The following is a 15480-nucleotide window of genomic DNA, read 5'->3' as shown; positions in this document are numbered from 1 at the left end:
GTGAGGGCAGAGAGAAGCCAGGAGGGCAAGGCCGAGGAGGGCGGCCACCGGCAAGGCGCCCGTGAGGGTGCAGATTGGGCCCTTGCTTCTAACAGTGCCGACCACCGGCAGCGGCTTTTGACTTGCTCCGAGCCAAGAGAGAGGAATGAAAAGGCTGATTTAAAAGCCACAAACAACGCAGAGCAGAGATGGCAGATACAGAACAATAACTGTCCTGGTCAAATTGCCGATTGGAGTATCTGTGTTAGGCCGCGTTTGTAGTCTCTGCGTGCGGAGCGATGGAGAGCCTAGATTGTGCCCGGGGAAGTCACACAACAATGGGGCCTGATGTTTTGTTTCCACTCTTCAAAGGCGCTCCTTTTTTTCCTCCCGGTGATAAGGCCCAGGAAACGGTTAGTGACATGCTCGTGGGAACCTCCGGAGAAGAATACCCAGCGTATCAGCGGCACGGCGGCCGGCCCCGGAGCGGAGTGGGCGGGCGGGGCGGCTGCGGGCCCCCGGCGTGGGCTGGGGCGGTGAGATAGCATTGAGGAGGCTGCCGGAGCCGCGCGCCCCCAGTCTGGGGACCGAGCCCCTTTATCCAGCCAGAATGGGTGGAAGGCCAGACAATGTAGCGCTATATTTGGTTTGACAACAAAGGGCCGCAGGAAGATTTGATAGTGCGGGGAAGGCCGGGAGGGCGGGCAGGATGCAACACAATGAGAGCTTTGCAAAGGTATTTAGCCGGGCCCTTGGTGCCAGGAACATGGCATGGCACGGATGTCGTCGTGATGTCTAATGGCTTTTGTCTGGGCCACGGTTCTGTTTACTAGAGTGAGGCCCCCCCAGCAGGGCTGAGAGAGGCGCCGGGGTGCGCCTGCTGCCTACACTTAAGGGCCATCTGAAGTCACACTCCACTAAGGCCAGTCCTCTCCTTCTCCTGAGCCCAGGCTCCAGCAGGCCCGGAGAGTCCCCGGTCAAGGGGAAGCCAGAACAGGAAGAGCAGGAACGGGACCTTTGCAGGGCGTAAGCAATCAAATGAGACCTCGCATCCAGAAAGAGGCAGCTCCAATTCCATTCTGGGCCAGGTAGCACAGAGAGGAGCGTGCCCACCGCCCAGGAGAAGGAGGGAGGGATGAAGGTGAGGCTTCAGAAGGGTAGGGCAGGGGACATGGAAGGGCACTGTGTACCAAGCCTGGCCTTTCTGGGAATCCCAGACAGAGGTAGGGCAACAGGCACAAAGAGGGCTATGCTTCTGGTAGTAAGGCTGGGGAGAGTCAAGGGAAATAGGTCCAGGATGGGGGGCAAAGGCGGGAAGATGACTTTTCCTGCCCTAGACTCAGGCCTTCTTGGAGGAGGGGACAGGTGAAGACAGCAACCCCAGAAACACAGGGGGCTGGTGGTGGGGGCAGGAGGCAGCCTGGCTGTACCAGTGAAGTGTTCTAGACCAGCAGTATGGAAACAGGGGCTACCACCCGATGAAGACCCTAGTACATTCAGGGCTTCAGTCCTCGGAGGAAGAGCATCCCTCACTATTTTCAACCTCCATTCTGGGTTTTTTATTTGAAAACTCCTGCCTGGCTGCCCTCATACTGATTCCAGGAAAGGAATGTGGCAACCAGGGCAGGGGTGGGTAAGTGGGATGTGGGCTAGGACTGAAACAGGACAAGACCTGGTGCAGAGTCTCTTTGTTCTTCCAGCGTGACCTCAGGAGTCATGGGCCCTATCAGCTCGAAAAGCCAGGAACGATGCGATCTCCCCTGGTGGAGAGATTCCTGGTTTGGGCACACTTTCTTCCTGTTGCCCTCTTTGCAAAGCAAGATTAACTGCCAGTGGACGGAGCCTGGAGCAGGGCTTCCCCTCTGAGAGGCCTGTCCAACACCTCTCTGCTCCCTTAGACTTATTACCAGGACCATGGGATCTGCCACAAGCGTTTTCTAGTGATTTTCTTCCATTCCATTTTCATCAGTTCCATCCGTGCTTCCATATAACAAGGATTTACTGCACTCCTTGGCACCACGTGTTATGCCAGATACTAGACACAGAGTATGAACTCTTGAAGCCCAGCTCACGAGTCCTCAGACTAGAAGGAAGATAGCGGCTTAAACACATAACGACCATGACAAAATTCGCACAGCGGTTATTATGGGAGTACCAAATTCTCTTGAAGAAAGCCAAAGCAATCTTCATGGACAACGTGACACTTCAACGACCTGCATCTATGTGTATTGTGGGCTAAACTGTGTACCCTGCAAAATTTATATCATGAGGTCCTAATCTCCAGCATTTCAAAATATAACTGGATTTGGAGACAGGGTCTTTAAGGAAGTAATTAAATTAAAATGAGGTCCTTAGGATGAGTTCTTATCCAGTATGACTGGTGACTTCCCAACGAGAGGAAATTTAGACCCAGACACATACAGAGAGAAGATGATGGGAAGACACAACAAGAAGATGGCCATCTACCAACCAAGGAACGAGGCCCAGCAGAGATCGTTCCCTCGTGGCCCTCAGAAGGGAACCTGCTGACAGGTTGTGTAGGCCACCCAGTCTGAGGTACTTTGCTATGGCAGCCCTAGCAAACAAATACAGCTGTCACTCCAGAACATTGTGACATTCTTCCTGAGGGTCTGGCCTAGTGCTTGACACACAGTAGGTGCTCATTAAATGCTAACCTCAATGGGACAGCCCATTCATAATTTTAACTCCAACTATACCAGCCTCAAGTAGAACATGCAAACCAAAGAGTACACAACCCTGTCCCCAAACAGCGCCTAGTCTTTTACCTCAGCATGCATTATCCACACTCGGTCAGTAAGTCAGTCAGTCATTTACTCAACATATATTGAGAACTAATTATGTGTTAGGCCCTGGGAATTATAGTAGGAGGAAAGTTCCTCCTGGAGGATGAAATTCCTTCTTTGCTGCTCCCCAAAGCGAAGAATGCCTCTCAGCGGGGTCATATCTCTGTCTGCCAGAGGGCCCATGTCTGGCACAGTCTGGGCTGAAGTCCGTGGCCCAGCCTGGCCTTAGTACGGGCTCAGTGGAGGGCTGAGGTAGCAGGCACAGGAGCCTGGGGCTGGCAGGGGCACCAATAATGGGCCTGGCAGGAGAGACATTTCAGGTGGGAGTAACTGAACTTTGCGAATTCCTCCTTGCTGGCTCTTGGGAGTATTCTCGGTCCTGGGGTGAAGCCAGGGTTGATGGGACAGAATGGTGCATCCCTTGGATAATGTCAGGAGTCCCTGCTTCTAACTGGCAGGCATCCAGATGCTGGGACAGCTTAGTGATGGGAAGGCTGTGGAGCAATCGTGGGTGTTAATGAGGGCTGGGGAGTCAGCCAAGAAGCAAAGAGGTGGCACCTGCCATACCACTACTCGCAACACCTGCGGCTTTTGAGACAAACACGATAGGTCACCTCCACATACGTCCACACACATACATGCATTACACACCAACCCATGTGCCCTCAGACACTTCTCGAAGCATGCACATGGGTCAGCATGTAAAACATGCATGTTGACATGGTCCCTGCGCATAGCACGCTGTCAGGAGTCATGAGCACAACATGCACACAGGGCTGCACATGCTCGTGGGCACTCACACGCCTTATATTTCAAAGCATTCACTGACATATTAAAACTTAACTCAGGCTGGGGCACTGGGGTGGCTCAGTCGTTTGGCATCTGACTTCGGCTCAGGTCATGATCGCACGGTTCAGGAGTTCGGGAGTGTGAGTCCCACATTGGGCTCTGTGCTGACAGTGTGGAGCCTGGAGCCTGCTTCAGATTCTGTGTCTCCCTCTCTCTCTGCCCCTCCCCTGCTGGTTCTCTCTCTCTCCCTCTCTCTTTTTCTTTCTCTCTCAAAAATATTTTAAAAATTAAACAAAAAATTAAGTCAGGCTAATGTCCCGGCTGTGAAAGTCAAATAAGGGTTACTACAGCATGTGAGATTCATCTCTCAGCAGGGTGTATATCCTCTTCGATGCTCCAGAAAGCCCTCCTGAGACCAAAAACTAGCACAGTTTTTTTCTTTTACCATTTGGGTTAGGGTTCTTGTCTTCCCTACAGGTCTTTGAGAAAAACAGTTGGAAATTTCTCAATTCCTTTAGGAGATATAAAGTCCTGCTAACATGTAGGGTTACCATTTCTATTTCTGAGTTTTGGAGCAGAAAGACGAGGTGCTACCAGTGAAATAGCGGTGGACGGGAGAGCAGAAGATTTAGATTCTAGTCCCAGTTTTGCTTCTCTCTTGCTGGAATATTGGTTTGGATCAAGGATGACACATTTCTTCTCTGGCAACTGTGTTGAATATTCAGAGGTTATGACAGGCTTGACAAGGAGGAGTATCATGTGTGATTAGTAATAGAATAAGGTTGTTTCTTACCCTTCTTTTTTTTTTTTAATTTTTTTCAGTTTTGTTTATTTATTTTGAGAGAGAGGGAAAGCAAGCAGGGAAGAGACAGAAAGAGAGGGAGAGAGAAAATCCCAAGCAGACTCCCTACTGCCAGCACAAAGGGCTGACATGGGGCTCGAACTCATGAAATGTGAGATCATGACCTGAGCCAAAAGCAAGAGTTGGATGCTTAACCGACGGAGCCACCCAGATGCCCCCATATTAGTACTCATTTAGAGATGAGTAAGTGGGGGCCAAGCTGGGATTTGAGGCCAGGTGTCCCACTTGTGCTGATTCCCATCTTGGCCTTCAGCTAGTCTGATGAGGGGCCAGACAGTCCCTCCAGTCCTGAGTGTGGGCGTAGCCATCCAGGTGTTCTTCAGAGGGGCAGAAGCTGGGCGCTGTGTGGCCTTTCTCCTGTCCTGTGGTGGAAGGCAGACACTGGTCTGATTGGCAGGTTCTCCCCAGACCATCTCTGGGGCAGTAACCCTCCTGTTTTAACACTCTTTAAGTCTATAGTTCAGTTATCAGGACTCAGGAACTAGAGGAACAAAATTCAGCCCACATCGAGTTACTTCTCTACGTCACTGCCAACTTATTAGTCAAGACAGGGACCACACATGCATCTCTTTCTTCTCCCTCTTCTATCCCTCCTGCTGTTCTTCACCTTAGAAAACCTCTGAGTCATTCATACATTTTTTAGTTTTGTTACCTGAATGGCCTCCATTGAGACTTCACCACAGTGGCTGAAGTCATCATCTCTGTATTTCAATGGAAAGATGTCCTGAAGGGAGGACTCCCCAGGGTTGTATATAAAGGGTCCGTCTTGTGGTTGCCAAAACAGGTAGAGGGCCATCTCACGTGCAAGTGCACAGTATAGTTCCCACTGTACGTCTGCGAAGCAGTGTTTGCCTCTTGGATCTGATGACAAATCTGGTCCCTGAAAAACATTAGAAGCCTCCAGGCTCTGGTTATGATTCAGACTGAGATGAGAAGGGGCAGTAGAAAGACTGAGACCCCTTGTTTTTCTAACAATACCAACAGAAAAGGGCAACAACGATCAAAAATCCAGTTCAGGCTAACCTAGGACTTAAATTCTACCTGCTGATATGCCAGCCCTCCTCCACGAGGTTAAATGGGTTCTCAAGAGTAAATGAGATGCTCACCATCACTCATCATCAGGGAAATGCAAATCAAAACCACAATGAGATAGAATCTTATACCTGTCATAATGGCTAAAATAAGAAATACAACAGATATCAAGTGTTGGCAAAGATGTAGAAAAAAAGGAACGCGTGTGCACTGTTAGTGAGAATGTAAGTTGGTGCAGTTGCTATGGAAAACAGAATGGAGGTTCCTCGAAAAATTAAAAATAGAACTACCATATGATCCAATATAATAACATATAATAACAAAAGTGTCAACATTTGGGTCATTGGAGAAGGAAGTAGAACAACATTTCTAAATTGTTGAAAGAAAGGAGCTGTCAACTTAGAAATACAAATATCCTCAGTTGGTTGGGTGTCCGACTTCAGCTAAAGTCATGATCTCGTGGTTGGTGAGTTCAAGACCTGGGTCAGGCTCTGTGCTGACAGCTTGGAGCCTGGAGCCTGCTTCAGATTCTGTGTTTACCTCTCTCTCTGCCCCTACCCTGCTTGTGTTCTCTCTCTCATAAATAAATAAATAAATAAATAAATAAATAAATAAATAACATTTTAAAAACTAAAAAAAAAAAAAGAAATGCAAATATCCTTTAGGAACAAAGGTGAAATAAAGAAATCTGTTGCCAAGTAGACTTGCCTTAAAATAACTGACATAGAAAATCTTTAAGCAAAGGGAAATGATACTACAGAGACATTTGGAATATCACAAATAAGGGAAGAGCAATGGTAATAGTAAATATGTAGTTAAATACGATAAACTATTGATCTTCTCTTGAATTATTTAAATATATGATGGCTGAAAGCAAAGATCATAACACTGTTTGATGGGGTTTCCAATACATGTAGACATAACATGTAGAAAACTATAAAATACACAGAGAAAGGAACCTATGTGGAGATAAGGTTTCTACGGTACACTTATAGTGGAAAACGTTGATTCCAAATAGACTGTGAGGATACAAGTATGTATATTTTAATATCTTAATAACCACTAAATATAAATATACAAAAAATATATAGTCAAAACCACAACAATTAAACTAATTTGGAATAATTTTTTAAAAATTTTCAAACAATCCAAAAAAAGAAAAGGAGAAACAAAGGCAATAAATCACAGGGAACAAAGAGAAAACAAATAATAATATGGGAGACCTAAATCCACACATATCAATAAATACATTTAAACGCCAAAGGTCTTAACACACCAATTAAAAGTCAGAGATTCTCAGAATGGATTTTTTGTTTTTATAAAAGACTCACTAAAACTGTCTACAAAGAACTCACTTTATATACAGCCGTATGGGAAGGTTAGAAGTGAAATGATGGGAAAAGACATACCATGCAAATACTCATCAAAAAGAAAAGCTGCAGTAGCTGTAAAATATCAGATAAAGTTGATTTCAGTGCAAAGAAAACGATAGGCAATATAGAAGGATATTATGATAAGAGTCAATTTACCAGGAAGATTGAATGATTTTAAATGTGGATACATCTACCAACAGAGCCTCAAGACATATGAAACAAAAATGGTCCAAACTGAAAATATAGGCAAAGCCACAATTATAGCTAGAAATTTCAAAACTTCTCTTTCAGTAATTGACAGGACATGTAGAGAGAAAACCAGCAGGGGTGTATAAGAACTAAGTAAATAGCACCACTGGGTGCCCGGATCTAATGGGCATTTAGAGAATGCTCCACCCAGCAGCAGAGGCCACATTTTCAAAATCTACAACGATCAGTTACCAAGATAGACCATATCTTGGGTCATACAGCAAACCTTCACAAGTTTGAAAGCATTGAATCGTATAAAGTGTGCCTTTCTATTAAAATGGAATTAGGGGCGCCTGGGTGGCTCAGTCGGTTAAGCGTCCGACTTCAGCTCCGGTCACGATCTCACGGTCCGTGAGTTCGAGCCCCGCGTCAGTCTCTGGGCTGATGGCTCAGAGCCTGGAGCCAGCTTCCGATTCTGTGTCTCCCTCTCTCTCTGCCCCTCCCCCGTTTATGCTCTGTCTCTCTGTGTCTCAAAAATAAATAAACTTTAAAAAAAAAATTTTAAAAAATAAATAAAATGGAATTACACTTGAAATCAGTACTGAAAAGATAATAAGAAAGTCTCTAAATACTTGGAAATTAAACCACATACTTCTAAATCACCTATGGATCAAATTGGAATTCTCAAGAAAAATGAGAAAATATTTTGAGCTGACTGAAAAATTAAAAAATACAACAAATGAAAATTTGTGAGATGCAGCTAAGGCATTGCTTAGAGGAATATTTATAGCTCTAGATGCTTATAGAAGCAAGGAAGAAATATCTCAAATCAATAAGCTAAACTTCCACATGAAGCAGCTAGAAAAAGAGTAAAATAAACCCCAAACAAGCAGAAGAACAAAAAATAAAGAGCAGAAATATATAAAATTGAAACCAGAAAAAAAAGAGAGAATTTCAGTGAAACAAAAACCTTGCTCTTTGAAAGTATCAATAAAGTTGGGACGCCTGGGTGGCGCAGTCGGTTAAGCGTCCGACTTTCAGCCAGGTCACGATCTCGCGGTCCGTGAGTTCGAGCCCCGCGTCGGGCTCTGGGCTGATGGCTCAGAGCCTGGAGCCTGTTTCTGATTCTGTGTCTGCCTCTCTCTCTGCCCCTCCCCCGTTCATGCTCTGTCTCTCTCTGTCCCAAAAATAAATAAACATTGAAAGTATCAATAAAGTTAATACACCTCTAGCAATACTAACAAAGGCAGGAAGATAAAAAAAAACCCTACAAATTTCTGATATCAGCAGTGAATGGGAGGATATCATGACAAACCCCACAGACATGGCAAGGCTAGTAAGTATTTGTAAAACAACCCTACACATATAAATTTGACACATTAGGTGAAATGGACCAATTCTTTGAAAACCATAAATTCACTACAAATGAAATCCATCATATAAATAGTTTTATTATAACTATTAGAAAGCTTGAGTTGGAAAAAGAAATCTTCAGTTACACATGATTTTACTGGCAAATCCAGCAAATATTTAAAGAAGAAATAGCACCAATTCTACATGCTGTCTTCCAGAAAGTATTCAATTCATTTATGAGGCCCACATTACCCTGGCACCAAAACCAGACAAAGACATTACAAGAAGAGAAATTTGAAACCAATAGCCCTCATGAACATAGACACACAGATCTTCAACATATAATTAGCAAATCAAATCTCAATTAAATAGTAAAGCCATGATCAATGGAGCTCATCCTGGTAGTGTAGGACCAGTTTGATATTCAAAAATCAATCAACATAAGCACCTTATTAATATTCTAAAGAAGAAAGATTATATGGTTTTATCAATCTGACAAAATTTTTCAATCATGATTAAAAAAATAACTCCAGAGGGGGAAAAAAAAAGAAACAATCTCTCAGCAAACTGAAAATAGATGGAAACTCTCTCAACCTAATAAAAGGAATTTACAGAAACAAAACAAAACAAAACAAAAACAAAAAAACCCTGCAGTTACCATCATGCTTAATGGTGAAAGACTGAATATTTTCCCCCTAAGATCAGGAGCAAAGGAAGGATGTCTGCTCTCATAACCCTTGTCCAACACGTTGGAAGTCCTAGCCAGTGAAATAAGGCAATAAAAGTAAATAAGAGGCATAGACTTTGGAAAAGAAAAAGATAAAGCTGTCTTTATTCACAGCTGACATTATCATCTATGTTAAAAATCCATGAGAATACACCAGAAAAGATCTCCTAGTACTCTAGAATGAACGAATGAGTTGGCAAAGTGACAGTGTACAAGGCCCTTTCTGGAGCCTGACCTTGGAATGGGGTTCCCACTGGGGGACACTCCAGTCCCTCCTTTCTCCTTGATCCATTTCCTCCCCACCCCTCCTGATATGTCAAGTCCCCTCCACTGGAATGGAGAGCGAGAGAAGGCAGTATAACATTTAAGGTGGCTGCTTTCAGGAAGGATGCTTCTGAAAGGGCATGGTGTTTTTGAAGGAGCAAAGGGAAGATGCTGATGGAAAAAATAACAGCCCCGAGTCTCAGTGGGTCTGGTTTTGATCCTGACTTTGTCATGCACTTGCAGTGCCAGCAAAGAGAAAGCATTGGATGGAATCAGAGATCATCTGTCTTTACCCATCTTTGGACTTTAGCTGTCCCTCTCTAAATAGGGTGGTAAAATCGTGTGAATAAGTGGTTTCCCAGAGTGTATCCAACTCTGTAATTCATGGGCTTGGTAAGAGCTAAGGCAGGAGTGGGGCTGCTGGTGCACTGGCTGGGACACAGGCTTTCCCCACTCTTGCACACACACTCTCTTCTCTCCTGCATTGAAATGGATCCTTCCACATCTCACCAATGAGAGCGGTACATCTGCCATCCCCACCACAGCCACCATCTCCCAGCCTCGGGTGGAAGCTCTCATCCAGTGCAGATGGGAATTCCAGCACTGCAGGGATTGTTTTGAGTCAATAATGACAGTTATCACAATAAACACACGATAGCTGTACTTGCCCTGTGCCAGGGACCACACTAAGCTCTTTAGCATTCTATGGACTCCTCACAACAAGGCATGATAGTCACTGTAAGCATCCTATTTTACAGATTAAAAAATGAGGTCCAAAGAGGTTACTTACCATTTTACCCCAGTTCACTCGTTGGAAAATGGAGAAGCCCAGTTTAGAATCCAGTCAATCTGACTCCAGAGCCTGTGCTTTCCACGACCATAAAAGCTGGCTTCCTATCTCAACCTTAATTGCTCTTTTTTGTCCAGACAAGTAGAACATTTTATTGTTCATTTCTTAGGCCAAGAAGAAGAATAGTCCTTTAGTGCCTACTATGTGCCACTGTGCCAAATATTTCACATCCAAGCATAGCAATGGACATCCCAATTAGGACTTCCTCTCCACTTTAGTGATGAGCAAACTGACGTTCAAGGAAGCTCAGAAACTTGCATAGAGTTACACAGCTCATTATGGGCAGAGAGAAAATTTCAACCTAGCCCTGACTCTGCCACTACGCCAGCTACTACCCTAACACATTTTGATGCCAGTTGGCTGCAGGGTAATTCAAAGCATATGTAGAAACCTTGCCTGCAGCCTGCAAAACTCATTAGCTTGCATCCATCCTCCCCCATTGTCAATAACTCATTGTCACCTCTGCAACTTTGCTCACACTGGCTTCCCTTCCCCCACCCACAATGTCCTCCCTGCTCCTTTCTGCCTAGTCAATGTCTCTATCCGTAATGGAACTTGAATGCATTGCCTCCTTCACAAAGCCTCCCTTGATTTCTCTGGGGCAGGGACTTCTTCCTATGAGCTCTAAGCTCTCAAAGAGTGCCTCGTTCTCTTACTTTGTGAAATAGCCCTTTTGAATCGTTAGTTAGCTTTGTCCTTTCAATTTTTTAATGTAATGCATTGTTCCTAAAGGCACTGAAATTTCCTAAACGATAAAGATGGTGTACGAACCACACACCATTGCATTTCTATGCGTATGGCGTGTGATGACAGTTTCTTCTGAGGGTACTTTCCTGATAACCCTACCTAAAAGAGTGGTTCACATCACTCTTTCTCTCTTGCCCTGCCTCATTTTCACAGCTAGTGTATCTGTAACATAGCCTTGTGTAAGTTTCTTTATCATCAGCTTTCCTTGCTAGAATGTAAGTTCCACGAGGGCAGGCACTCGGTTCTGCTCACTACTGGATTCTGAGAATCTTAAACAGGACGTGGCTCATAACAGCTTGTTCAAAATTTTTTTTTCAAATGGCTGACTTAATGGATGAACAAACAGCAGACCCAAGAGTAGCAGCCAAAGGACCACACACAGCTGCTGTCACTTGGAGTGACCACAGTGGGTGATGGTGGTCGTGGAGCTGAGGAGATGAGACTCATCAGAAGCATCAAGAGCAGAAACCATATCCAGCATATGTGCTGGATATTTTTTGCTCTCTCTGTCCTTTTTACCCTCTGTACCCTGGGAATATGAGGTTGACAGACTCATTACCTAGATTCCCTTGCCCTTTGGTTTTTGGTTGAATTCAGGTTCATCAGTAGATCAGAATGTAGAATAAGGGAGAAATTGGGGCACTTACTTCCCCAGCTCCCTTCTTACCATGTTTTTCTACTTAAGATCTGACCCCTATCAGGAGGTCTCTCTTACAGCCATAGCTCTCCCTGGGTCTGATAAACTGCTCCCTCTACTAGGTAACACCTCCCACAGTTGCTAGACTCAGGGCACCTCGTCATCCTTGTTAGTTGCCTTAACCTTGTCTGGTCCTTTGTCAATAGTCCCTTCATTAAACTCTCAATCATCCTTTTCAGGAAGGACCTTGCCAAACACATATCAAAAAACCCTTGGCTGGCAACAAGAATGAGACGCAAGCAGGCAAGGATGTAAAGTCAGAGAGAAAGGGAATCATGGAAGAGCCGAGTCTCTGCCATAAATCCCTATGACAAGGGATCAGACCAGTCCCAGGTAAAAGGCTAATCCCTAAGACAAACTCCTAAAGCAGTAACATGGCCAAGTCTGGCTTCCAAAGAAGATTCTATCCACCATATTTGAGTTCTTTCCCACCCAATTTGGAGAGGACACACTCCCCCAGTGACAGTAGGAATTAGATGAGAGGATCAGCCTTGAGGCAGTATTTGTCATGCTCTGCTTCCTCCCTAGACCTGAACCCAGCCAAGCCCACCCACGCTACAGAAATACAAAGGCCTCTGTGTGGTTAACATCTAGCACTAGACCATCCCCTGTCTGCTGCCAACCATATTCCCATTTCAGTGTGTCCTGTTCTTGACCCTTGGCTTTTAGTTTCTTTATTTTTCCTTCTTGGCCTTGATCCTGCCTCTTGGACATAGTGACTAAGCATAGTTTCCCTGCTTTGACCTTCGATTCTTTCTAAGGACTTTGGCTCACACTCACCACTGTATTTCCACTCCTGGATGCATTTTCAGGATACAGTGACCTAACAGCTCCTGGATCACTTAACTACTAGCACCTAGGGATGTGTGTGTGTGTGTGTGTGTGTGTGTGTGTGTGTATTTAAGCATGTGCATGCTCACGTATGAGTGCATGTGTTGGGGTGGGGGAAGTATGCTTTCAAATTGCCTGAGTCTGAATCTTGGCTCCCCCAGTTATTAGATGCAAGAGCTAGAATAAATTACAAATCCTCCCTATTCCTCAGTTTCCTAATCTGTAATCAGCAAATCTATCAAATGGAAAAAAAAAAAACTTTGAGTACCTACCTTACAAAGTTGTTGTGTGGTTACCATTTTCAGTAAACATTTCCAGTTGCCACATCGCGACTTGTGGGACATAGAGTCAGATTGTACCTCCTCACTCCCTAATGGGAAGGGTCATGAGATTAGTCCTAGCCAACAAGTCGTGAGCAGAAGTGATAAGTGTCACTTAATTGCTGATGTAAGATCTTCTGGAACTTTTCTGTCCTCTGCCAATGTTCCAGACATGGGCTGCTTAGCTTCTGGGACCCAGAGTGAGGGTGACGTGGAACAGGGTTCCCACAAACATAAATGGACATGTAGCAAGAGAGAGAAACAAGCTTTGTCATCGTAAACCACGGAAATCTTGGGGTTGTTTGTTACCATGTCATAACCTAGCCTGTCCTGACTGAAACAGTTGTTTTATGAAACTGAGATCATTCATGTAAAAAGCTCTTAGCAGAGTGTCCAGTACAGAGAATATACTCACCAATTTTCAGGTATTATCATTTATATGATTGTGTGGATAGGGGTATACGTGTGTGTTTCCTTTGTTAAACCAAACAGTTGAGTAATTTCATTCTGAGCACTCGAGAAGTAAAATGGGGTGTGGTTCTAAACTACGGGGATAGTGTAAAGGAAGAGTTTCCTTATCTGAGGCATCCTTGAAAAGGTGCTCTGACTTCAGTGTCACAGACAGACTTGTAAATAGGCCCCAAACACTGGAACAGGCCAGTCACATCATAAACTGAACTTCTCCAAAGCAGGCTAACGTTGTAGCACACCCAGACACTGCTCCTCTGGCTATGGATGAGAGACAGGAGAGAGGCTGTGTTGGATGATCCTTTCATACAGTCTGAATGATTGTTGGTCTGTGGGGACCACAGAAGACCTCCAATTAATTATTACTGGAGAAGATGAAATCATAAACAAAATTCCTTGTAATAAATTTTTCAAATGAGAGCGCATGTTTTATTTACAGTACTGGCCCATTTTGGGCTTTAAATCTATGAACAAAAACAAACATGCTTTTTTATCAAACAGACGGGGAAAAAAGTACTCAATAGCCTTTCTTTCTCTCCTTGCCAAGGAGAACATGCACTCAGAGCTACAGAAAGGAAGGCAGACCCAGGCTCTTGTCGGCTAGGAGAATAAATGGACTTATTTTGCTTTGCAGAGGAAGATTTAAGCTATAATGATCCTTCCACATTGAAGGGGGAAAAAGAAGGAAAGAAGAGGGGAAAACAAAAGGTCCTGCTGAGGTTCAGATGTTTATACTTCCTAAATTCAGCAAGACACCTGGGTAGAAAATAGAACATATGCAAAGCATAAACTTCTATAACTAAAGCTGCTACTATCAGGCATGTTTTTATAGCTAAAAATCAGAAATCTGCTTGATCTGAGCATTCTGCAGAGAAAGGGAAGGAAGTAGGAGATCGATTCTGACTTAATGTCTCATTTGCCCTTTGTCTACCGGTAGCCTAGTGAGGGCCTTCTGCACCCAGGGGAAGAGGCTCTCATGTAAACTCACACTGACTCTCATAACTTGCGATCTGCTGAGCTCAGAAGTGCTATCGTCAAAACTACTATAAAGATCTATTTCCTGACAAGTAATGTTGATGAATCAGAGAATGCATGTCTATTGGAACAATAGAATGGTACATCAAAACCGAGCTAGGTACCACTTTGGGGAGAAACCCTGAGAGGTTAAGCTATTTGTTTCCAGTATGTGGTATAAGAATAAACCAGGGGCGCCTGGGTGGTTCAGTTGGTTAAGCTTCCAACTCTTGATTTTGGCTCAGGTCATGATCTCATGATCGTGGGATCGAGCCTCACCTCTGGCTGCATGCTAAGGGTGGAACCTGCTCAGGATTCTCACTCTCCTCTTTCCACCCCTCCCCTGCTCATGCACGTGCTCTCTTTCTCTCTTTCCCTCAAAATAAATAAATAAACATGAAAAAAAGAATAAACCAGAACATCGTATAGCACCATGTCCCTGTATTTATTTCCTGTGGCTGCTGTAACAAATTGCCAATAAAGTTGATGACTTAAAATAACAGATTTTAATTCTCTCACAGATCTAGAGGCCAGAAGTCTGATATCAATATCAATGGGCCCAAATCAACGTGTTGGCAGAGTTGTGCTTCCTACAGAAACTCTAGGGTACATTATTTCTTGCCTCTCCAAACTTCTTGTGGCCTCCAGCAGTCCTTGGCTTGTGTCCCCATCTTCCAGTCTCTGCCTCTCTCTTCTGTCTGTAACTCTTCCCCTCTACCTTTCTCTTATAAGAACACATGTGATGGCACTTAGGGCCCAGCTGGCTAAGATCCTTAACTTAATTACATCTGTCAATATTCTTTTTCCTTATCAGGTAGCATTTATAGGTTCCAGAAATTGGGACTTGATATCATTGCAGGCCATTATTGAGCCTGCTGTGGTCTCCAAGGGCCACAAAGTAAGGGTCCAGGAGGCAAAAGTAGAATTGAATCCTCTTACTTCCAGTGACCAACCTGCAGAATTTGTGCTTCCTGTCTCCACACTTTAGGTTCTTCTGGGTCAGAGGATCTGGTTCCAAGGGAAAGAGCATTTCCAACAGGGAGCACAATAAGGGTGCCACTGAAGATATGCCTGTACCTTGTCACTTCGGGCTCCTCATGCTTGTGGATCAGCCAGTAAAGAAAGGAGTTCTTGGGGCACCTGGGTGGCTCAGTCAGTTAAGTGTGACTCTTGATCTCAGT

At 44.4% G+C, this 15480-nt stretch overlaps 1 long non-coding RNA gene across 4 annotated transcripts in view; it reads right to left on the bottom strand.

The window, feature by feature from the left end:
* LOC147576626 (uncharacterized) overlaps positions 1–15480 on the bottom strand; it is a 46556-nt gene that overhangs the window by 3835 nt on the left and 27241 nt on the right. For 2 of the 4 annotated variants that reach the window (XR_015240979.1, XR_015240980.1), the window contains exon 3: positions 5087–5314. This is a non-coding gene — a long non-coding RNA (uncharacterized LOC147576626). Of the gene's footprint in view, positions 1–5086; positions 5315–10162; positions 10327–12769; positions 13609–15480 lie in introns of those variants that run through there. The other 2 variants (XR_015240978.1, XR_015240981.1) reach the window with 2 other exon arrangements.

The sequence above is a fragment of the Puma concolor genome, chromosome D1, assembly GCF_028749965.1.
Source record: "Puma concolor isolate L17-30 chromosome D1, mPumCon1.1.hap2, whole genome shotgun sequence".
In the NCBI taxonomy this organism is placed as follows: Eukaryota; Metazoa; Chordata; class Mammalia; order Carnivora; family Felidae; genus Puma; species Puma concolor.
The sequence above is the reverse complement of the archived record's forward strand: the minus strand, read 5'-3'. Positions and strand labels throughout refer to the sequence as shown.